This window comes from Prionailurus viverrinus, chromosome C2 (assembly GCF_022837055.1).
Source record: "Prionailurus viverrinus isolate Anna chromosome C2, UM_Priviv_1.0, whole genome shotgun sequence".
NCBI lineage: Eukaryota > Metazoa > Chordata > Mammalia > Carnivora > Felidae > Prionailurus > Prionailurus viverrinus.
In genome coordinates, this window is record NC_062569.1 from 149,838,043 (window position 1) to 149,861,258 (window position 23,216).

At 45.8% G+C, this 23,216-nt stretch overlaps 1 long non-coding RNA gene across 2 annotated transcripts; it reads left to right on the plus strand.

Annotated features, from left to right (window-relative positions):
- Positions 1–666: 666 nt before the first annotated feature.
- LOC125174957 (uncharacterized) lies at positions 667–15,788 on the plus strand. Of its 2 annotated transcripts, XR_007155619.1 has the most exons (5): positions 667–806; positions 977–1,120; positions 1,943–2,060; positions 13,496–13,668; positions 15,109–15,788. It is a non-coding gene; the product is annotated as an uncharacterized LOC125174957 (long non-coding RNA). The 2 variants fall into 2 exon arrangements; XR_007155618.1 differs by lacking the exon at positions 1,943–2,060.
- The last annotated feature ends 7,428 nt before the right edge of the window (positions 15,789–23,216 follow it).

Below are 23,216 nucleotides of genomic sequence, written 5' to 3' on the forward strand. Positions count from 1 at the left end.
CAGTAGGCTCTCTGGACGTGTTGGTCCAACGTGCACAGACACATACGAGCCTGGAGCCTCCCGAGAAGCCCATGTGGAGGGAGGACCCCCTTGGTGGCAGCTCACTGTGTAGTTAGGGAGCCCACTGAGAGGCGATCTTCATGGTCCCCGGGTTGGTGGCATTACATTTCCACCGCCTACCCTGGGCCAATGGCTACTCGGCATAAACTGGGTGAAACCATAGGGACGAATACGATCAACGCATCTGACCTGTCACCAACCGTCACTTAAGAGTCATATCATTTTCTCTCTACCCCTGTATTCATCTTGCCCATGTCCTACACCCTTCATTCCATTCTGCAGGGATCCTGGCAAAAGACCTCCTTTCTTCGCTCCTTTGATCAGGTCATATAAGGAAGCCATGTGTTGTTCCTTTCCTTAATCTTCCTTTTCTCTTTTCTCTCCGAAGGGTTTTGTTTTTAACATATTTGTCTTGCAAATATTAGCATCATGTCTATTTTTGTGTTAACTCGGGGTGTCTTGGTTTCTGGTAACTTCCAGCTCATTATCAAGTCTTCATTTCAGAAGCAAATTGAGAGGTCTGTAGGTGGGGGAAGCTGGAAAGGAGGCTCCATGGGTGGGCTGCCCTTGACTCAACTCTTCTGTGACTATTCTGTTGAAATTTGCTCCTTCCTGGAAGAAGCGCTTCCCTCCTCCCTTGTTCCTCCTGGTGATGGGAGGGGAGGGGGTTCCTCCTATTTTCTGCAGCCCTTTACTTAGGCAGGCATGAATAATTCAGGACACCGGCTCCCTTTCTGAAAGCCCAGGTGAGGGCAAAGGGCCTAGCCCAGGCCAGCCACTCATTTGCTTTCTCCTGCCAGACTCCGCCGAGATCACACAAGGCTCCTAGCTGGCCAGACCACAGCTGCACTCGGAGAGGAGAACACGGTAAGTGTCGACTTTGGGGTTGAGATCTGCTTTTGTTTTCTCTCTTTAGCTACTTACCAGCTCTCCTTAATCTATGAGGATGTCAGAGGCCACAACTGGGGTGGAGGCCCCTCTGTCCCTTCTGAGCAGCAGCCAGCTACCCACAGAAGGCTCCCATCCCAGGCTCGGACCCAGGCTGCCTACACCGGAACAGGTAAGGGGACTTCGATTTCATTCTTCGATTTTACAAATATTATTAAGAGACTGCTAGGTGAAAATGTGGCCATGACTGAAGAGACCCGACTTCCAGCCTGAGCTAGACTTTCTGTATGGGGTAGAGAAGGAGCGGTGGACCCTTACCTCTAGGATGGGCACAAGTCTCAGAGCTTCAGGGACCTACAAGCAGGTGTTTAAACCCTCTTCACTCCCAGATCTTCAAGGTGCTTTACTTCGGGTATCGTTTGTTCTGCAGCTGAGTCTGGCTTTCCCCACCTGCTCCTCCAATATTTCCTCTTACAGTGGTTGCTATGTTCAATGTTTCTCCCTAAAGATAAGATCTAACTGGTCAGAGCCATCATTTGGGATTTCTCATTCAAATTTGAGAAACGATTCCAATTTCCAGAGTAAAGATTCAGGAACTTACGTCCAATTTCTATCAGCCTTCTCATCCCCCTCGGCATTGGCTTCCTTCCCTGACTTCATTCGGGGCACTTAACCACCCCTGACTGGGAAGGGCCATATCTATTGTTTAAAGATCTCCAGAGAAGACTCCAGAACTTTCTTTGACATTCCACCGCCCTCTGCAATAATCCTCCCTGGCAGAACAAGCTTCTCACACACCAAAATACTAATCTTGCTTCTGAGGGCTCTTCTTATCTTTCATCTCCGGAAACAATCAGTGATCCATTATTTGTTACCATTCTCTTAACAGGAACACTAACTGGAAGGCGCTTTACAGCTGTGTTTATACTTGTGGCCCCCGTGACCTCTCTCCTGCAGTTACTTAAGTTGTTAACTCATCTTTTCTTGCCTCCAGACCTTGTCCAGTCCCACTTATACTGCACAGTACTGCCAGTTTAATCTCATGGCGAAGTTTTGATCAAGCCACCCCAACCGCACCCTCCCAGAGGCAGAGGAGAGCTTCCCGTTGACTGGTAAACTGAGTACAAGATTGTCACGTGAGGCCTCTGTAGTGGGGGGGGGGGGGCAGCATGGCACCCAAGCCTTCCAGTTTAGCTCCAGTCACTCTCTAAGCTCCCTCCTTGCTCTCTGACATCTTGGCCATTTCTCCTCATAAGGCTCTTCCCAGCCCACAGACTACCCAACATTCCTATTCCTACCTCAAAAGATGCTATCCATTCCCTGAGTGCCATGGTGGCGTGGCAGGGGTGGGTAGAAGGGGGGGTGGGGGTGGTCTGCATTAACTAGACAGGGTCCCTGACCTACTTTCTCATAGAAGTTCTGGTTAGAAAGACATGCAGACAGACATGTCAACACATTTAATATCGTGAATCCAATGCTCTGCAGGGGGACCCATCACCCACTTTGCGGAGACTAAATTTAAACTGTGTTTCAATGGACAGGAAGGAGTTAGTGATGCGAAGAAGTCGGTAGAAAAGTATTCCAGGGAGAAGTGACCACCTAAGCAAAGGAAACCAAGAGCAGTTTATTATAACATGCATTGCAGGGGCGTGTGGGTGGTTAAGCGTCCTGCTTCGGCTCAGGTCCGGCTTCTCGCAGTTCACGGGTTCGAGCCCCGCATCCGGCTGTGTGCTGACAGCTCAGAGCCTAGAGTCTGCTTTGGATTCTGTGTCTCCCTCTCTGTCTGCCCCTCCCCTGCTTGTGCTCTGTCTCTCAAAAATAAATAAATGTTAAAAATAACAAAAACACATGCAGTAGACCATAGGGAAGGCGCAGACCAGCTGTTGTGAGCACTTGCCATGCTGCAAGCCTGTGCTGCTCACGTGGCTTGGCTGATCTTGTTGACTTGCCCAACACCCTGTGGGGTGGATTGTTCTCCTCAAAGCTGTTCTAAGGATGAAGATGTTGAGACGACGAAAGAGGGGAGTGCAGCCGTGCTCACATAGACGGTAAGTTCAAGTGTGGGGCTCAAGCCGGAACCCGGGACCGAACTCTACCCGCTCGTCTGCTTTCAGCTGAGGCTGCGGTCATAGAAAAGCCTGGAATGCCTGCAAAGCCCTGCAGCTTCCGGGTTCCAGGTCTGGCTTTGCATCGATCTTACGCAATCTCAGACACGCCACGGAGATTCTCTAGGTCTTAGCTCTTCAACGATCGCAAGTGGCTCTCAACCATGGAGTGACTGTGGCCCTCGGAAGCTATTTGGCAATGTCTGAAGGTAGTTTGGGTTTGCCATGGTTTGGCAGGGAGGTGCTCCTGGCATCTGGTGATCGGAGGCCGAGAGATGCTTGCTGCTCAACACCCTGAAATGCGCAGACGACCTCGTAGCAAAGAACTACGGAGTCCTACAGAGAAGGCGCCAGGACTTCCACGGGCAGCCTGCACCACGTACAATTCCGACAGTTCCAGGAGCTGGCATAGGGGATGTTCCTGAGGTGGAGACCATTGGCTTAAGCGGCAGAGGGTCCAAGGGGTCCGAATTCTCTTGGGTGGATCTTCTCCACATTTGCCTCCGTGATAAGATCCCCTTGCCCCATGAACCCCGCGTTTTCTTCAGAGCGGAACCCTGCAGGGCCCTGGGGCCGCCCAGCCCGCTGGCCCCAGTTCATCAGCTCCCGGTTTGCTGGGTTGTTTTCTCCTGGACGTCCGACCTCCTTGCCTGACTGCATTGCATCTCGCCCGTTCCTGGCATCGCCTCTGACAGCTGGACTTCTTGAGGAAACCGCTCCCCAGGGCCCCCACCACGCTCCCTGGCTTCACCTGGACGCAGAGCAGGACAGGCAGACATTTCTTCTCTGTAGAGCGTCCGCCTTCCTCCCCCTCAACCCCGCCCCTGGTTATCTGTATTTACTCTGCAAATCATTTCCTCTGCTTCACTGTTTTCCTTTGAGCCCAATTGCCTGCTCAGTTCTCCGTCCTTTCTGTTTATTTCTACTTCTCATTTTTCCCATTGATCAGATGCCCTGGAAATAGAGCAGGAACAGTGTGTTCCCTGTAATATTTGGTTACACTTAATATTTCTCAGCAAAACGTTGACTTGGAGCACCAAGCAGTAAAAACCCAGGCCTGCTCTGCTTACACTGGACAGCGGCTTCAGCACAGGCTCCGATTCATGATGGATCCATTCCCTCCTTAAAGGGGAATCACACCCAGGCACACACAGGAAGGTGCCCAGCAGGCGAACCCCCGGGCTCCCCCACAGGAAGCCCTTTCCTCAAATAAGCGAGGGGCTATGGCACTCTCCGTGCCTGACTGAGAAAAGACGTCACAGCCGGTAAAAGCGCCCGGTGAATATATCGTCAAGCCCGGAGACTCCTTAAACGAAACAGTTTTTCTAAACCAGCCTTTGCCATCGGCACCGCTACTGTTGGTTCTCTGCGATGCCACCTTCTGAGGATGTACCCCAAACTGAGAACGAATGAAGCTCTTGACTGCAGGGGTCCTTAGAGGTCTCCTCGGCGGGCAGATGAAAGCTACATGCCCTATGTCCCGAACTCCAGCGCCAACATCACAGACCAGTCTGGGTGTTCAGAAGCTCATCTGGGTGAAATTCAATACCCATGGCAGAGACCGTGGGCTTGAACCGCAGACTCCCTAAGGGGGACCCAGTCTTCTTGCGTGGATCTCCCCCATTTTGGCTTCTGTTAGAGGACGCACTTCTTCCATGAACCCGATGGTTTCCTAAGAATAAAATCTTTCAGGGTTTAACCCTCAGAAGGTCCCCATGCGCGGATGGCCATGGTTCAAAGTGAAGAACCAATCTCTGCCTACCGGTTTAGGAAATATTGCAAGGGATGCATTGTTTGATTATGTTAACAGAAAACGATGCAATGAAAACTCTTATTCAAACCGATCAACATTTTGCATCTTGAGGTTTCTCTTTGGGCATAAAGATATATTTTTGTGTGTGGTTTCAAGAAATTGTTTTTAATGTTTATTTATTCTTGAGAGAGGGAAAGAGACAGGCAAAGCATAAGCAAGGGAGGGACAGAGAGAGAGGGAGACACAGAATCCGAAACAGGCCCCAGGTTCTGAGCTGTCAGCACAGAGCCCGACGAGGGGCTCGAACCCACGAGCCACGAGATCATGATGACCTGAGCTGAAGTCGGACGCTTAACCAGCTGAGCCGCCCAGGCGCCCTAGCCTTTTCTGCGGTTTAAAGAAGCCAGAAAAATGAATACGATAAAGAAGGAAATTGAAAACCCAGATTTTCTAGGAAGTCTGTCGTCATATCTCACCTATTACGATGAAGTTACCAAGGGGCCCATCAAGTCACTATGTACAGGGCAGCTCTGACCTGGAGACTTGAATATGTAAGGACATGGCCACAGATGCCCTGAAGGCAGTGCACCGTGCTGTGCCCCTCTCTGCGTAGGCAGGTGCTGCTTGCCTCGACTGCGTCTGATAATTCTCAGCTCTAAGTATCTGCATCACTAACCCTACCCCATTCTCCTAAGGAGGTAGATCCTGGGTCTCTGGTCCAGCCACCAGACTTCTGTCACAGGAGGTGGGGAGGGGGACACTGCAGAGCTCACCGTGCTGGCTGCAGTTTGGGGTGGGGAGGTGGGGAGAACCGCTGAGGAGGTGAAGAAGGAGGGTAGAGGTCAGTGAACGCATACCGGGGAGCGGACAGTAAGAGATGCCAATGTGACGGGGGGTGGGGCTTTAGAGACAAGAGGATGTACACGTCCAGGAAGACTTGTTGAACAACATGATGATAATCCCCAGTTTCCCAAACAAGGACAGAGTGAACCGAATTGCTGGTCACTTCTCCCGCACTTGGATAGTTGTTTCTTTCGGATCCATCCCCTGCTTGAGATGGGCTTTGAGGATCTGGTTTTATTCAGATTCCATAGATTGAGTTCTTTCCCCTGAATGTGTCCCATGCTTCCCTCCCCCCAAAACACTGAGTTCTTAACAGTCACAAGTCAGAAAGTGAAAAGCAGGCAGAGAAGTATGCATTCGATAAACTCTCAAGACCTCGCGATACAGTGTTGAAAAACTAGTTTTCAGGTTAAGTTATTTGGGGGCTATGCGAATTATTCATCAGAAAATAATCAGAATAGCCCACCCACACTGCGGTTTGTCTGAGTCGTAAATCAATCTGCTGCTGCTCAAGGTGCTAGCGGGTCATTATGGGATTAAGATGTTAAGTCACAGGCACCTCGGAAAAAGCCTTTCTCGGGAAAAGGTGGCAACTTTATTTTTAATTAAAACTTCCCTTTACCCCTCACCTCAAAGGCCCCCCTCACCTCAAAGGCAGCCATTTCTGACCACCTCGGAGGGAGAAGCGCGGAGCCCTTTTGTGTTATCTCATCCCGTCCTTCAGCCTCTCCGTTCCTTGACTTCAGATCCTTTCTCGGGCAAACGCGACGTAGAAAGGACAGACTTCAATTGCTTCATTTTCTGAAGGTTAAAAAGGTTCTTGTAAATGACTGACACAAATCCTGGAAACCCGGTTAAAACAACTGGGTACCAGATGGCAAAGGAAAGTGGTTTACTGTAAAGTGTTGCAGAGTAGGAGCTCATTTACAAGAAGCAATTACACAAACAGCCCTGAGTATCCCAGATCCCATAAAAGCATGGCCGGGGTAAAAACGCAGAAGCAGTTGCACATGTGCGGTTTCCAGCCTCACACAAAAAGCACACACGGTGCGATGGGTCACCTTACCTGTCGCCCACCACCTTTCACCTTCATTATGACACCAAGCCTAGATCGGCGTACCAACAGGCAAAGAGCTTCACGTCCAGATAGAAGCCCTTCCCTTTCTCCATCGCTCACCTGCCTGGGGGAGTTTCCTAGTGTGAGAAATTTGCCAATATAAGGAAAGTAGGCAGCTGTCATCATCCATGGTCAAGCCTGGGGAACTTGGCTTTTCCCTCAGGTTATGGAGAACATTCCTTGACAACCTGGAATAATGCCTTTTTGTCCTCAATCTCTCTTAATTCATTTTATTTTATTTTTTGAAAGAGAGAGAGAAAGAGGGAGGGCATGAGAGTGGGGGAGAGAGGCAAAGGGGGAGGGAGAGAGAGAGAGAGAGAAAGAATCTTAAGCAGGCTCCACGCTCAGCAAGGAACCTGACGTGGGGCTCGGTCCCACCACCCTGGGATCATGACCTGAGATGAAATCAAGAGTCAGACACCCAACCAACTGAGCCAGCCAGGTGCCCCCCGTCCCCAATCTCTCTTTAAATTGGGAGTGAACATAATACAGTTCACTCTTCATGTTCATATATGGCTGTATTCTTACATGCATATAAACGCAGTTAAGTAAATGCACAAAAGCAGGTTGCAAAGCTATAGGTGGGAATTGTACAGTGTTTTGCAATTTCTTGCTCTGAATTCCTGGTTGGTCTGGGCTGATCTGGCTGTCCTAGTCAACGCAGAGCCTCCTGTTCCCTTTCAATTGCCTTGGGCCCGAGTCTCTGCCTCCGTGTACCATGACCTCCCCCAAGATCAATTAATTCTCCAACTTTATCCCACTTGGCCCAGATCGGCAAGCTTTCCCACACGGTAATTGACTTGACTGTAATCTGTGCTGGGGAGAGACCAGTGCTCACACGGCACAGTTTTATTGCAGGTGAGAACGTATATTTTCGTGGAGGTTCTATCAGAACCTTCCTTTGGAGTAAATAGAACGAGACAAGAATGTAGGTAGCACCTTGCCAAAGCAGTGCCAGAAATACTTTTGTGCAGATGGGCTTTTTCCAGGGCCCTGAAGTCACGGTCACCATCCTCATAACATTCAATATGTGCGTCTGTGAACCTTCATCCTGGAGAAAGCAAGATTAGAAATCAGTCAGCCATGCTGACTTACACCCAGCGAGCTCCCATGGACCGACTCAATGGAGGTTGCTTCCAAAGCCCTCAAGACACTTGAGATGGACCTGGCAGGTCAGAGCCAAATGGAATGTGCCTGACAAAAGCATTTGATCCCCAAATGTCCATCGGTTGATGAGCGGATTAGCAAAATGTGGTCATTCAGGTTTGCTAGCGCTGTCCTAACAAAATTCCACAAGCTCAGTGGCTTAAACAACAGAAATTTATTTTCTCACAGTTCTAGAGGCCAGGAGTCCAAGACCAAGGTGTGGGCAGATTTGGTTTTTTTCTGAAGCTTTTCTCCTTGGCTTACAGATGGCCACCTTCTCACTGTGCCCTCACATGGTCTTTCCTCTGTACGTGCACGTGTCTATGTCCAAATCTCCTCTTCTTCTAAGGACACCATTCATGTTGGATAAAGCTTTACTGTAAAGATCTCCTTTTAACTCTATTATCTCTTTAAATACCTTCTCTCCAAATATGATTATGTTCTAATGTACCGGGGAGTTAGAACTTCACCATATGAATTTGGCGGGAAGTACTCAGTCCATAACGGTGATATGTCTATGCAAAGAAATGTTATTTGACAATAAAAGGAAAGGAAGTGCTGACATACACTGCAGCATGGATGAAGCTTGAGAATGTTATGCCAAGTAAAAGAAGCCAATTACAAAGGACCACACATTGTGTGATTCCATTTACGTGAAATGTCCGAAACGGGCAAATCTATAGAGACAGAAAATAGATTTTAAGTGGTTTCCAGGAGGTGGGAGAGGGGAGAGAGAATGGGGTGTGATTCTAACAGGTATGGGGTTTCTTTCTGCAGTAAAAGTAGTCTGGAATCTGATAGCTTTGAATATATATTAAAAACCACTGACCTTGATACTTTAATAGAGTGAACTTCGGCTAAGAGAATTATATCTCAGTAGCAAAAGAATGTGATCGTTTTTGCTTCGCCCATTTGGGGGTGGGGGCTCTCACAGCAAAATGCTGTGCCTGGTAAATTTCACAAAAACCAATTTCCTAACGTTTTTATGACAGATTTGGTGCTCGAGTTAAAGTAGATCTAAATGAAGATCTATTCCTGACCAGGAGCCACATCCTTGGGTGTTACAAAGCTGGATTCAAGTTCCTGCTCTTCACCTTGTGGAGTTGGAGAGGGCAGAGGGACATCAGAGACCCTAGTCTGAAGCCAGTCAGAGTGTACTTAAGCTCCTGAGCTTTATTAGAACTAAGACTTTTAATCTAACCCCGGGTAGGTCACCCCTTTTGTCAGAGCCTGTGTGAGCCTTCTCAGCCCTCTCTATCCTCTTCCATCCTCTCTGAATCTCAATATTTTAAGACCTTACATTTTTGAAAGTCATTCCCTTCTTCCTTACTTTGCCCCCCCCCCCCCCGCCCCTCGTCCATGAGGCTACAGTCTGAGTTCACTCCACCTGCAAGTGTGGTCATTCCACGTTCTCTGCCTCTCCTCCCTGCCCTGTGCCTGTCTCTGTGCCTGTAAGTTGCTCCTGGCCTCCTCAGGCTGAGATCCACCTGTTCACCCATTCTTTCATTCAAACAGTATGTGTGCGGGCACATTAGACACACAGACACACTCACATGCCTGAGCAAAGTGACTGTGGCTCCTGGGATAAACCTACCCCACAATAGCCACCAAACATCGTTGGACTGTGTGTGCATCCGCTTCCGCCTTGGTCTCTGGGAGCCGTTGCTGTGCTTTGCTCATCTCCACACAGCCAGTGCTTAACACGGTGCCCGGAGAATGGCAGGTGCTCTGGGAATGTCTACGGGTCTGTTGAATGAGTAAGTGACATCGCCAGGTACCTCTCGGTGTTTAGGATGTTTTCGGTGTATGGTAATTCTGCCTCTGTGGGACCCATAGTCATTCCATGCCTGTAATTACTTATCTATCAGCCTTTAAATATATGAGACGTGAACATAAGTTATCTGCTTTCAATGGAAAAAACTTAAATCAGGAAGAACATTCAAGGAGACAACGAAGTTCACAGCCTTGAACTTAAGGTTAAGGGTTCTCAGTCTTAACACTGTTGATGTTTTGGTTCAGATGATTCTCTGCCATTACGGTTCTCCTGTGAATTTTAGGATGTTTAGCAAACTTCTCAGCCTGCACCCATGAGATGCCAATAACAACTCCCACCACCACTTGTGAAAACAAAAATTGTCTTCAGACATTGACAAAAGTTCCCCAGGGGACAAGTTGCCCTTGTTTGAGAACCCGTAGTAGAACTGCCTAGAAGAGCCTTCTCAGATGTTATTTTTCTCTCCCTATATAAAGTGGGGTTTTTTTTCATTTAGAAAGTTTTAGTTTTAAATAGCTTTACAAACCTATTCAATCAACCAACCAAAATAATCAGAATCTAAACATGTACATTAGCTACTTTCTAGGTTTTAGTTAGACTGTCCACACATCTTCATGGCTAACCATTTATACATTATCTGGGTGCAAGACCACTTAAAATTCATTCTCAGATCAGAAGATAACCACCACTGTCACACAGCACTCTCTCTCTTTCACACACACACGCACACACATATGCACACACGCACATGCGCACACACACATGCATACACACACACACACACACACACACACACAAATGCACACACACAATTTCCTACCCAAAAGGTGAATAATTAGATTGCTTCCTTTTTCCCACTGTGGTAAAACTTCTGGGACTTTTTCTTTATCTGGCCCTCCTGTCTTTCCAGGCACATGGCAATTCTACTTTCTGGCCATTTCCGTTTGGTTGGACTCATGTGGCTAATTCTACTCAGTGGGCTATCGGCATAGCGCTAGGTCTCTCTGTTTCCCTGTTACAGTATCTGTGAAAAAAAGTCTTGAGTTGACATGGTTAAGCCCCAAGAGGGAGGCAGTCTGGACTGCCAGGTTGCTACACGGAGGACAGTTGCCTCAAGGAGCTTCCCAAAGTCATCGTGGATTTGGCTTGAGTAAGAAATCTCTGTGGTGTCACGCCACTGAGGTTGGGGGCTTATTACGTACAGAAGCCTAACCAGGATCATGCTTATCGTGCACTAGTAAGTAACTGGTGTGTCCACTAAGGAACAGGGTCCAAAGTTGTATCTGAGCCGTCTGGACACTTGTCTGGACGCTGCTGACAGAGGAGCAAATCACGGACTACAACGTCAGTCTGGCCAACCGAGAAAGAAAGAAGAGGCTAGACCGAACACATTTCGCATTCAATTTTGCTTACATTATATGAACAAGGAGTCACGTAAACAAAATTGTAATTACAAGTAGTTTTACTAATAAAAGTGTATCACACAGGGCATGCAAAATGTGCTTCTGTTTCTTTAAGTGTTAGAGGGAAACCTGATGAACTCAGGGGGCTTTATGGAGCGGCTTCGCATCCCCCAAACTGCTTCGTATCCATACTTTGGGCCCCCAGCAATTCACATTCCATATAAACCACTCAAAAATAGCTTCCAGTACTGATGGAAGGCATGACCTTGGGCTGAAAATTTATTTAGGTACCAGCAAGGCCTGGCCATTCTGTGTCTTTTAGGCCACTCTGCGTTGATTCCGGTCAATAGCCTGTTTTAAGAAAAGTATAGGCCAGATTAAAGAAAAAAATAAAGGAAGGAAGAAAGAAAACCTGACTTCCCTTGAGTAAACATGGTAACACGACAGCTCCAGTGGGTAAATAATGCACGTGTAAAAAGCCTTTCCAAATAGGTCTTTATCCAGCATGCTGCTTTCATAAGCTACCACCGTTCTTAATATCCTCTGATTCAAAAGTCCTTAAAAAAATGTCATGCCTTGAAAATGATAGACATCCTACTGGATCTGGGTTTGCTGGACTTTTTCGTCTTTATGAAGAAATGCATTTTTCCCTTTGGTTAGGGGAAAAAGTCTTTCTTGAAATACGATCCTCTCAGATAAATAATGGCAATAAAACTAAATGGAAAGTGGGAAAGAACATGGTTTCTGAGTACAGTGTGCAGCACTTTCTAATTGGAAAATGCTAAAAGGGAGTTTTCCTTGGAGGCCTCTCATCTGACTTCAGACCAAACAAAACAGTGATTTGCTTATGAGCATTGAGGTCTCTGTTTCCCTTGTTAAAGGAGAAGCAAAGGATGGAAGGAAAGTACCGAGTTATAAAAGTGTATTATAGTAATGATTTGAGTGGATATTTCACACAATATGATGAACATAGAAATCATAGAACATATGAGGAAGAGAAAAGAACTTTGAGGTCATCTGATCAACCCCAGCAGGGGCGGGGGGCGGGGAACAGAGATTATCATTCTGAAGAGTATTAATGACGAGCCTAGCAGACTTTGTATTCTTGCTAGCATAACACTTCTGCTCGTGAAGTATTCCACTTTTTCACCCCAAAGGAAATCTATCTAGCTTAGCTGAGTTCTTCTGGAATTTTGTGGGACCTTTATTCACCTGTCACAGAATGGGCTTTTGGTTTGCTAACGACTTTGAAAGCCGCAACTTTTGTAGTTCAGGACTTCCTGGGTCCTTCAGTCCTGTTACCTAGTGGGTCGTCAAAAATAGTGTCAGTGTTTTTAAAGGTCCTCTCATTTCCTTAATTAAAACTAGTAAGTCTGGGGCACCTGGGTGACTCTGTCGGTTGAACATCAGACTCTTGGTTTTGGCTTAGGTCATGATCCCAGGGTGTTGAGATCAAGCCTCGATTTGGTCTCTGTGCTGAACGTGGAGCCTGCTTAAGATTCTCGCTAACCCTCCCTCTGCCCTTCTCCCCTACTCCCTTTCTTTCTCTGTCTCTCTCTCTCAAATTATAAAAGTAGTAAGTCTATAATGTTAGCGTAATTAGTATTAAAATGTTGTAGAGTAGATAAAACTGTGTCGTGCCTGTGATTTGACAATATAATCATTGTTTCTGTCTCCATCCTTCTCTCTTCTTCCCTCCTCCTATCTCCACTCCTATTTCTTCGCTACTCGTGCCTTTTAAATTTACATTTTTATTCATATATAATACCCATACAGATACATGTATACAGAACAAATATAGCTCAATGAATTTTTTTTTTCAACCTTTATTTATTTTTGGGACAGAGAGAGACAGAGCATGAACGGGGGAGGGGCAGAGAGAGAGGGAGACACAGAATCGGAAACAGGCTCCAGGCTCTGAGCCATCGGCCCAGAGCCCGACGCGGGGCTCGAACTCACGGACCGCGAGATCGTGACCTGGCTGAAGCCGGACGCTTAACCGACTGCGCCACCCAGGCGCCCCTCAATGAATTTTCCAAACAGAACCCGCTTATGTATCTAACACTGAGCTCAAGAAAAGAGTGCACTGGCACCCCAGAAGCCCACCTGGGCAGCCACCATCTTGAATTTAACATCATAGATCAATTCCTCCTGTTTTTTTTATTTTATAGAAATGGAATCTTCTAGTATATAGCTTTTGTTTCTCGATTCTTGTCCTCAAGTTCCTATCAGTGAGGGTCATCTGTTGCAGGATAGTTTTCCTTTCCATTTAGAAAAATCTATCGCCAGTGCCCAGCCTGGGGTACATTTATTTCCATGTTTCTAGCTGGCATTCCTTCTCTTCTCTTTTAATTTGTGTATTGCCATTCACTGCCATCTTCTGATTTCTTCCCTTTATCGGGTCAGACATGTTGATCAGACTAAAGCAGCAGAGGCACCATGTGCTATCCTGGGAATGCACAGGCAGAATCCTCTCCTCCAGGACCCACCCAGTGGATACAGCTGGTGCTGACCAGGAACGCAAGTGAAGGATGATACAGTGAAAGGTCCGGTCCAAAGTGTTTTCATTAGAAACAGTAGTAAGTACCTGTGATGGTAAATTTTCTCTGTTAACCAGGCTGGGCCATGGTACCTAGATACTTGGTCAAACATTATTCTAGATATTTCTGTGAAGTTTATGTCAGATGAGATTAACATTTAAATCAGTAGACGTTGAGTAAAGCAGATTACCCTCCATAATATTGGTGGGGTTCATCCAATCAGTTGAAGGCCTTAACTGAATAATGGCTGACCTTCCTGAACAAGAAGGAATTACGCCAACAACAGATGGTGTCTCAACTTGGACTCCGACTCTTCTGTGGGTCCCCAGCCTGCCAGCCCACCCTGCAGATTTTGGACTTGCTAGCTCCCACAATCATGTGATCCAATTCCTTAAAATTAATCTGCCTCTTTATATATCTAGATTATATCTATATCATGTCTATATATCTAGATTATAGACACAGATATTATGTTTATAAACACACACAAATCCTACTGGTTGTGTTTCTCCAGCGAATCCTAGCATAGCCCTCTCCCCACTCCTTCCAAAGCTGTGGAGGACCTTGCTAATTGATGAAGATAAGGCATTCTTTATAGCTGAGCCCTCAGAATCTTCCTCAACTTAGTCCTCCAGGTAACCATGGCCAGCCAATGAGAGTTAAGTTGTAAGTTGTAGATTGTGAGTCTTTCTTGTGCTTTCTTGCACTTGGAGCACTGGTTCTCCATTGGGGTGATTTTGCCCACCCCATCCCCACCAAGGAGACATTTGGAAAGTTTAGAGGAATTTTGTTGTCCCAAATGGGGAGAGAGGAATGCTGTTGGCATCTAATGGTAGAAACCAGGGATGCTGCTAAATATTCTTACACTGCACAGGACAGTCCCCACTCAACAAAGAATTTTCCAGCCCCACATGTCAATTATACCAAGATTGAGAAACGCTGCACGAGAGAGACATCATCTATGGTCTCGAAAGTTTTGAGGTCACGTAGATTCAGCTATTAAAAAATAAACAGCTAGGAAATTCCTGGGTTCTTAACACAGCAATTTTATATGGGTTGGAGAGACTTAATTCTTTTTTTTTTTTTTTTTTATTTAAAAAAAAATTTTTTTTTCAACGTTGATTTATTTTTGGGACAGAGAGAGACAGAGCATGAACGGGGGAGGGGCAGAGAGAGAGGGAGACACAGAATCGGAAACAGGCTCCAGGCTCCGAGCCATCAGCCCAGAGCCCAACGCGGGGCTCGAACTCATGGACCACGAGATCGTGACCTGGCTGAAGTCGGACGCTTAACCGACTGCGCCACCCAGGCGCCCCGAGACTTAATTCTTAATAAACAATCTGGAAAGTTATCTTCAAGTTCTGAAGTAATGTGGATATAACATTCCCTTTCAGTTATCATTTTTTTGTGAGAGAAATTATTTTTCGCCTTGTCTCCTCTTAATTCCCTTAAAGACGGAGTCTCCTTTTTCTTCCACAGACTAAAAATGGATGCCTTCTTTCTAACATAATCCAGCCCACAAAATATTTACCTGAATCAGCAATCTCTTGACCGGTGAGAACATGCTACAGATCCTGGGAAGGAGATTGAAAGAAACGAATAAATGGCAGCTTCCTGCACTTTGCTTTCAACAATAACAAAACATATCGAAAGAGCAGAATGCAGTAGTCAATAGATTTTCTCATTCCTGGCAACCACAAGGCTTTCTTACAGAGAAGTTTCTCCCAGCTCAGTGTTCACCACTGGTTTGGTCAGAAGCCCAGGAAGTCTCTCTAAAGATGTTAAGCACTTAACACTTGGTGCAGGAGGCCCTGATTTTGTGCTTTCTACAAGGGGGCTCTCTATCTCTGGAAGGGACAGGAATTTGCACGAGAACTTATGTCTGCTATACTCTTCAAGGCACAGCACATACTAACACAGTACTAACAGGGTAATAGATAATTTACTGGATTTTTGGGGAATAAATTATTCTAAATACACTGTGAGTTTTACTAATTTAAAATATTCACAACAGAGGGCGTGCAGAATGTGCGAAAAACAGGTATAAGCTAGGAGAAAATGTAAAATGATCTTTTATTAACATGGAATTTCATTGTATTTTAGACTGTGATACTAATCCCCAACAAGCAGGGTAGAAAGGAACGAGTAATTCTTTTTATAGTGCACAAAGTTCATTAAAAAAACCTATGTGAATAGTCTCTGGAGACCCTAGAGATAAAGAGAAATCAAATAAAAATAAATCAGCTCAGAAATCTGTTAATGTTGGTGCAGAATATCAGGAAATCAGCACTTGGGAAACCAACACATTTAATTATTATTACTACTTTGTAGTAAGATAGTTATTTAACTGTGTCGCCAGTGAAAGGAAAGTGGTATATTTTTCAGTTTGGTATTTTCAGAACTGCGGGTGATGAGCTAAATAATCAATATGTAAGAAAATTATTTTTATCTCTTCCTGTTATAGCCAAGCAGCCAATTATCTTCAATAGGTTTTATTTCTAAAAGCCACAAGGAAAAAAGGAAGGTCAACAGATGAAAAGGACCCAGCCTCTTGGCTTGGATTTCAAGACCTTGGTGGCAATATTCCAAACATCCTGAAGTCTGATAACCAGGATACTTAACAGTGTCTTGCCACCATGAGGTTCAGAACTCTTAGTTCTGAATCATGATCTCATTGTACATTGTCTACGGAAAAAATACAAAACCTCAACTCTTTTGTCCAGCATATGCCTAGTGAGATTCCAAAATTAGGTGACCGGTTTATGCTCCAATAAAAAAAGAATTACTGGTGAAACAAAACATCGCTAGAGGGTAAGGTAAGTTTGAAGAGAGAAAAGAGTGTTCCTATCTTTGGGATCAGCCATTGGTCAGCTGATCGATGGACTAAGAAACAGATAATCAAGAAATAACACAAAGGGCTTCAGCGGATCCACAGGTGTTGTGCGAAAGGCAAGTTAGGAATCCAGGGTCACCACAGCTGTAGCTGACTAGAGTTGGCCGTGCTGTGAACCATTCAAATGACCTCTGTCTTTTGTCGTGCGATACGACAGCTTGAGCTAAGTTATTCTCTCATCTTTTAGAGTGGGTCTGATGAAATTCGCTTGTTGGTAAATTGGTATAGGTTGGCCTTCTCCTATTTTATCACCACCTCTAAGAAGTCAAAGTGAAAGCCATCAGATTCTGTTTGCAAAGCCATGAAGTATTTTCTCATGTTGGTCAATATGGTTTCCCCATCTTGATCAGTGATGACCCACTGGTAGCCGTGCCATTTGAGGTATTAAATGCTCCATCTTTCCTACTGCTAGAGTTCTCCTCTGACATCCACCTCATTTCTTTGAAGCCTACCTCAAAGACATGAAGAAAATTAACTGGGTGGCCAAGACCTGACTCAGACTCTACAGGAAGTTGGATCTGGGTTCTGATTCTTCCTCCGCCACTTAGCACCACTGTGTTCCCACTCAGGTTACCCCAGTCCTCTGGAAGAGGTCACCATGGTAGCTAATATTTATCGGGTGCCTAATCATGTGCCAAGTTCTGTCTCCGCCAAATGCATTGTCACTTAATTGTCATAATAGCAACCCTACAAGAGAGATACCAGTGCCATACCATTCTACAGATGAGGAAACAAAGGCCCAGGATCCGGGTGTGCCCAAGCAGAGCAAGTGTTGGTGTTCTCACACATGTGTTATACAGCTTCTCTAATTTCCAAATCAGAGTGCTTCTCACCAGAGAACTAGTCTGACTCACGTCAGCATCCACATCACAAAATTGGTCCGAGGAGGAAACCAGTCAGTACACGTGGCACACAGCAAAGGAATCCACACACACACTCATTCATCCATTCAACCAATATTGACCGAAGGCTCCTTATATGTCAGGGACTGTTCTAGGTCCCAAGTTTATGATATGATAAGAGTTCCTTCCTTCCCGGAGCCGATAGACTAGAAAGGAAATAGACCTCAGCCAAATCACTATATCTTAATAATACATCACCAGTGCCTTGAAGAAAAATAAAGCAAGAGATTGAGAGCAATGGTGTTATTAGGTGGTGGGAAGGCATGGAGGGGGGCCTTGGGGAGGATGCCTCAGATAGAGGGATCAGCTCTGTGAGGAAACAACCTTTGATCCGAGTCCTGACTAACTGGTGGCAGAAGCTGTGAAGATCTGGACAACATTATTCCTTCCTTAATAAAATTAATTATGTGCTAATTTCTTAGCTTAAGCAAAGAGAGTTATTTTTTTTTTAATGTTTTTATTTATTTTTGAGACAGAGAGAGACAGAGCATGAGCAGGGGAGGGGCAGAGAGAGAGGGAGACACAGATTCCAAAGCAGGCTCCAGGCTCTGAGCTGTCAGCACAGAGACCGTGGCGGGGCTCGAACTCACGGACTGTGAGGTCATGACCTGAGCCGAAGTCAGACGCTCAACCGACTGAGCCACCCAGGCGCCCCAAAGAGAGTTATTTTTTTAAAGGAGACTTTTTATGTTTACTTATTTATTTTGGGGGAGAGAGAGCGCTCAAGCAGGGGAGGGGCAGAGAGAGAGGGGGAGAGAGAATTCCAAGCAGGCTCTGTGCTGTGGGTGCAGAGCCCAATGTGATTCTTGAACCCACGAACCACGAGATCATGACCTGAGCTAAAAACCAAGAGTTTGATGCTTAGCCGACTGAGCCACTCAGGCACCCCCAAAGAGAGTTCTTGTCACCAGTGCCGACCAAAGCATAATTTCTCGACACTCTATCAACAAAAGAATAAAGCCGAAAATGCAGATGGAACAGGAAGAACTCTTCTGAAGACCAGAGAGAGACTGGTTCGCACAAACTCTGAAGGCATCATGAATGGAAAGAGCATTTCCATCTCCCCGGCTGCCGATAATTCACAAAGTCTCCCAAAGACAAAACCACAGTTGGCCCCCGTTTTGTTGGTTTCACTTAATTCTCTGACCCTGACTCTCATGTGGCTAAAAGCATATCATAATCACAGTGAATGCTGCCTCTCTTCATTCCATTAAAGGAAACCCAGGCCATTTCAAACACCATCATCCCATCCGACCTTGATTTTACAATGCTTTTCACTGAAGATTAGAGTTAATGCTTTTCTGAGAGGTTTGTCACAAAAGGGAGCTTAATTGGGGCGCATTTTCTCCATCCACACATTTGTTCAAAAGCTTTACTTTTAGAAAGTGTGTTTGTCATGAATGATTCATGCTCTGTGGGTATAGATTATGAACTTGGAGAACCAGGTCACTCGGGGAAGAAAAAGATACCTTGGCTTTCTGGGGATATAACCATATCATTCAGTGGAGTGGATTGAATAGTGTCCCCCCAAATTTAAGTCCATGTTATAACTCTACCCATGAATGTGAACTTATTTGGAAATACCATCTTTGCGGATGTCATTAAGGATCTCAAGATCGTATCATTCTGGACTAGGACGGACCCTAAATCCAAAATAAGTGTCCTTCAAAGAGAGAGAAGAGGGCCATTTGAGAGACAGAGACACAGAGGGAATGACCATGTGAAGATAGAGGCAGAGGCCGAGACTCTCATTTGGTCTCAAGCCAAGGAATGCCAAGAGGGCCAGCCGCCAAGAGAAGGCAAGAGAGAGGTCTGGAACAGATTCTCCCCAGAGCCTCTAGAAGGAGCCAATCTGCTGACATCTTGACTTCTAGCCTCCAGAACTATGAGACAATACATTTATGTTGTTTTAAGCCAACAAGTTTTTAGCGTTTTCTAAAGCAGCCCTAGGAATCTCATACACTTGGTGTCAATCTTTGATGTCGGAAGATTAATTGTGGAGTCCTTGGAACAATGGAGGACAGGCTCCAGTGTGCTTGTCAGAATGTAGGTTTTATATAGATTTTACTGGGAGAGAAAATTACAATGGTGGCTACTGTTTGTGTCTGCCCGATACCCATCAGCATCACACTCACCCCACCCCACAGGATAGACCATGGTCATAGTCACAGAGGTGGGAAAACCTAAACTGAGCCAATCATTGCACCCATCCTTATGCATAAAGCAGAGCCAATAGCCCGTTCACAGAGCCCTTGTGATGCACCCTTCCATGGGCTGCCTCTTCCATGGGTGGTCATGGGGACCCAGAGAAAGATACCCCTCGGGAATGACATGACTAGGTTTACATGGCCCCAAGGAGTAGGAATTGAAGTTGATAAGACCTATCGGGGAGCGAGAGGCAGTTGTGGGGACCTTTGAGAACTGACTGAGGCCAGGACCAAGGCAGTGGCAGCAGGGAAGAAGAGAAGAGACGACATTCAAAGGATCATAGAAAGTCAGGGGTGCCTGGGTGGCTCAGTTGGTTGAGTGGCTGACCCTCGATCTTGGCTCAGGCTCATGAGATCGAACCCCTCATTGGGCTCAACGCTGATAGCACAAAGCCTGCTTGGGATTCTCTCTCCCTCTCTCTCTCTGTCCCTCCTCTCTCTTTCTCAAAATAAATAAACATTAAAAAAAAAGTTAACACTAAAGACATGAAGTCCAACTGTGTGTAGAGAACAGAGGAAAGGAGGAGTCAAGGACACCTCACTAAAGTGGATTTTCAAGATCATTAAAGTTGGAATAGAGCCAAATTCCTTTGATGCTTTTGAGAGGTTTCCTCTACCCATTTTGCGTGTGTGTTTAAAGAACGCAATTATGAGATTATATCCCCGACAATGACAGGAATTGAGCAATTCAGGAATTTGCAGATTCTGACAATCAAATACTTTAGGATACTAGCTAAGAAGTGCATCTGGAAGTTTTCTGTTCTATCACAGGCATTGCCTCCCAGGAGCAACCTTGTAAAAGAAAATTCTGTCAAGAAACCTCAGTGTTCTTTCCTAAGGCAGAAGTAAAAAAGAAAAAATCTACATAGGAAATGTGAAGATTTTAGGGAGCTGAGAGTCTTCACAAACTACATACATGCCAAGGGTGCCTCTTCAACGCTCGAAGTGAGCAAAACCACAGGGGGCACCGTGCGCGCGCGGAGAGGAGGGATGGAGGCAAGGAGGATGAGCTGGTGAAAGTGTGGGGCCGGGGGCCTCATCCCAGAGCATATGCCCTCATGTGTAAAGTAGGGAAAGGCCAGGGAGGGTAACAGGGAGGCGTCTGCTTGCTCCCCACGGAGTGTTTAGCAGAAAGAGCAGCAGAGAACCCACAGAACTCACCCTCTGTGCGGAAGTTGGTGCCAACGCCTCTGGAGTCTTAGAACGTCCAAGTCAGAAAGAGCAAATCTCGGCGTTTTCGAAGTTTTAAACTTTTATGTATTTAACATGTAACACTGCCTTGAATGTGGGTTTCCAGGCAGATGGTTCCTGACTGGGGGCGGGGTGGGGAAGGGAAGAAGGCCCATCAAAGTAATATAAAATGATGTCAAGAGAAGGCTCTGGTGATATACAGATGTTCGAAGATTGAGTTCCAAGGAGCCGAAAACTAGGTTTTTCGGGAGATGAAAGGGGTAGGCGGCGTGGGAGGAACCCCAGGGCAAGCGGGGCTTGGGTCCTTAGCTGATGTAGCACTCCCACTCTGGACCACTGAGCTGGATTCAGCTGCCGAGGTGTGTGGTTTTGATCTCCAGTATTAAAATATATTGGATAATTTCTCAACACTTAAGAACCTAGCTAATGCGTATAGAGCTAGAGATTTCAGGCTCCTTTTGACAAATCTGAAAGCCTGACAACGACAGTCGCTTATTCCCACGAGTCAACAATCACAGGTATGGAGGACAAGAGGCGACCTCGCCAGCTGGCTTCCGTCCCACCTCCCTGCCACCTCCAGGCCTGGTCTGGTTCACATTTGGCTTTGGGCCCCACGTGCTAGAGAAAAGTTGATGAGCTGGGAGACAGTCCGTGCGTGAGGCGGGACTGGGGGTGGTCTCCATGCCCACATGTGGAAGGCTCTTGGGAGGCGACCATCTTCCCTAGCCCAAATGGATTCCAGCGTGGAATCTAGCATGGATCGGGTGCTCTCAACATTGTAGCTTTGGAAGCTTCTGGAAGCAAGAAGATAGAAATGAGGACTGCCAACTCACAAGGGCTGCACACAATGGAAGAGGAGTGAGCCTCTCAACATGGCGTCCTAGGGGCGCTTACAGCCACATGGTAGCCAGACAGAGAGAAGAGCAGGGAACGTGGTTCACAGGGAAGCACAGAAAATGCTTGACGTTATTGGGAATAGGAGTGGGAGTTTGAAAACTAGCACATAGGCGGGAACCTTGAGTTATTGACATTTAGATAATGAAAACAAAGATGATGCCTGGACATATGAGATGACTATTCAAAGCATTCTAAACTGTACACGTATTTAAACTAGTTCTCCTTTTTGGATTTTTATCCTAAAGCAATTCATCCATGTGTCCAAAGCTTTCATTAAAATGATTGTTATTTAATATAACTTGTAGTGACAAAGAATTGGCAATGCTTTTTAAAATCTGCAACAGTCAGACACGGGCGAAGAAATTGCATCATCTGAACGATAAATTCCATGTAGCCATTTAAATTCTCTACCAGAACTTATTTGGGATATTTAAATGCATGTCACAAAAAGTATATGCATGGTATAATGCCATTTTTATTAAAATTATAAACACACACAATGGGAATATATTCAAGTTTATACATTATGTGATTTTCCTATGGCTGCTGTAACAAATTACTACAAACAGCGTGGCTTAAGACAACAGAAATTTGGGGCGCCTGGGTGGCGCAGTCGGTTAAGCGTCCAACTTCAGCCAGGTCACGATCTCGCGGTCCGTGAGTTCGAGCCCCGCGTCGGGCTCTGGGCTGATGGCTCGGAGCCTGGAGCCTGTTTCCGATTCTGTGTCTCCCTCTCTCTCTGCCCCTCCCCCGTTCATGCTCTGTCTCTCACTGTCCCAAAAATAAATTTAAAAAAGTTGAAAAAAAAATTAAAAAAAAAAAAAGACAACAGAAATTTATTCTCTCACTGTTCTAGAGCCCAGAAGTCCAATAAGGTGGTTAAATTAAGGGCTAAAATCAAGGTATCAGCAGAGCTGAGTTCCTTCCAGAGGCTCTAGAAGAGACCCTTCCTTGCCTCTCTTCCAGCTTCCGTGGCTGCTGGCTTCCTCGGCTGCGGCCACATGGCTCCAACCTCTGCCACTGTCTCACATCTTCCCCTTTCCTGTGTGTCTGATCTCCTTCTGCCTCTCTCTTCTAAGGACTCTTGTGATTGGATGTAGGGCCCACCCAGATAAGCCAGGATAATCTCTGTCAAAATCATTACCTTAATCAAGTCTATAAGGTCTCTTCTTCCTTGTCAGGTACATTTACATATTCCAGGGAGTAGGACATTATTTCATCCCAAATATTTGGTCCTCCCAAATATTAAAAGGCATTTTCTTTCCTCATTCCTTCCCTGCTTTTCCTTAGAGTCAGCATCTGGTCACATCAGCAAGGCCAACGTATTTCAATTAGACTCAAATACACAAAATATTTATGAATTCTGACTTCATATAAGACCTAGTGAGTATTTTTGCCGAGGAGCCAAAAACACAAAGACAAAAACAAAAACAAAAGACTAACAAACAAACCAGCAAAAGTACCAGAGCAAAATCCATCTTTGTCCTTTCGAGTATT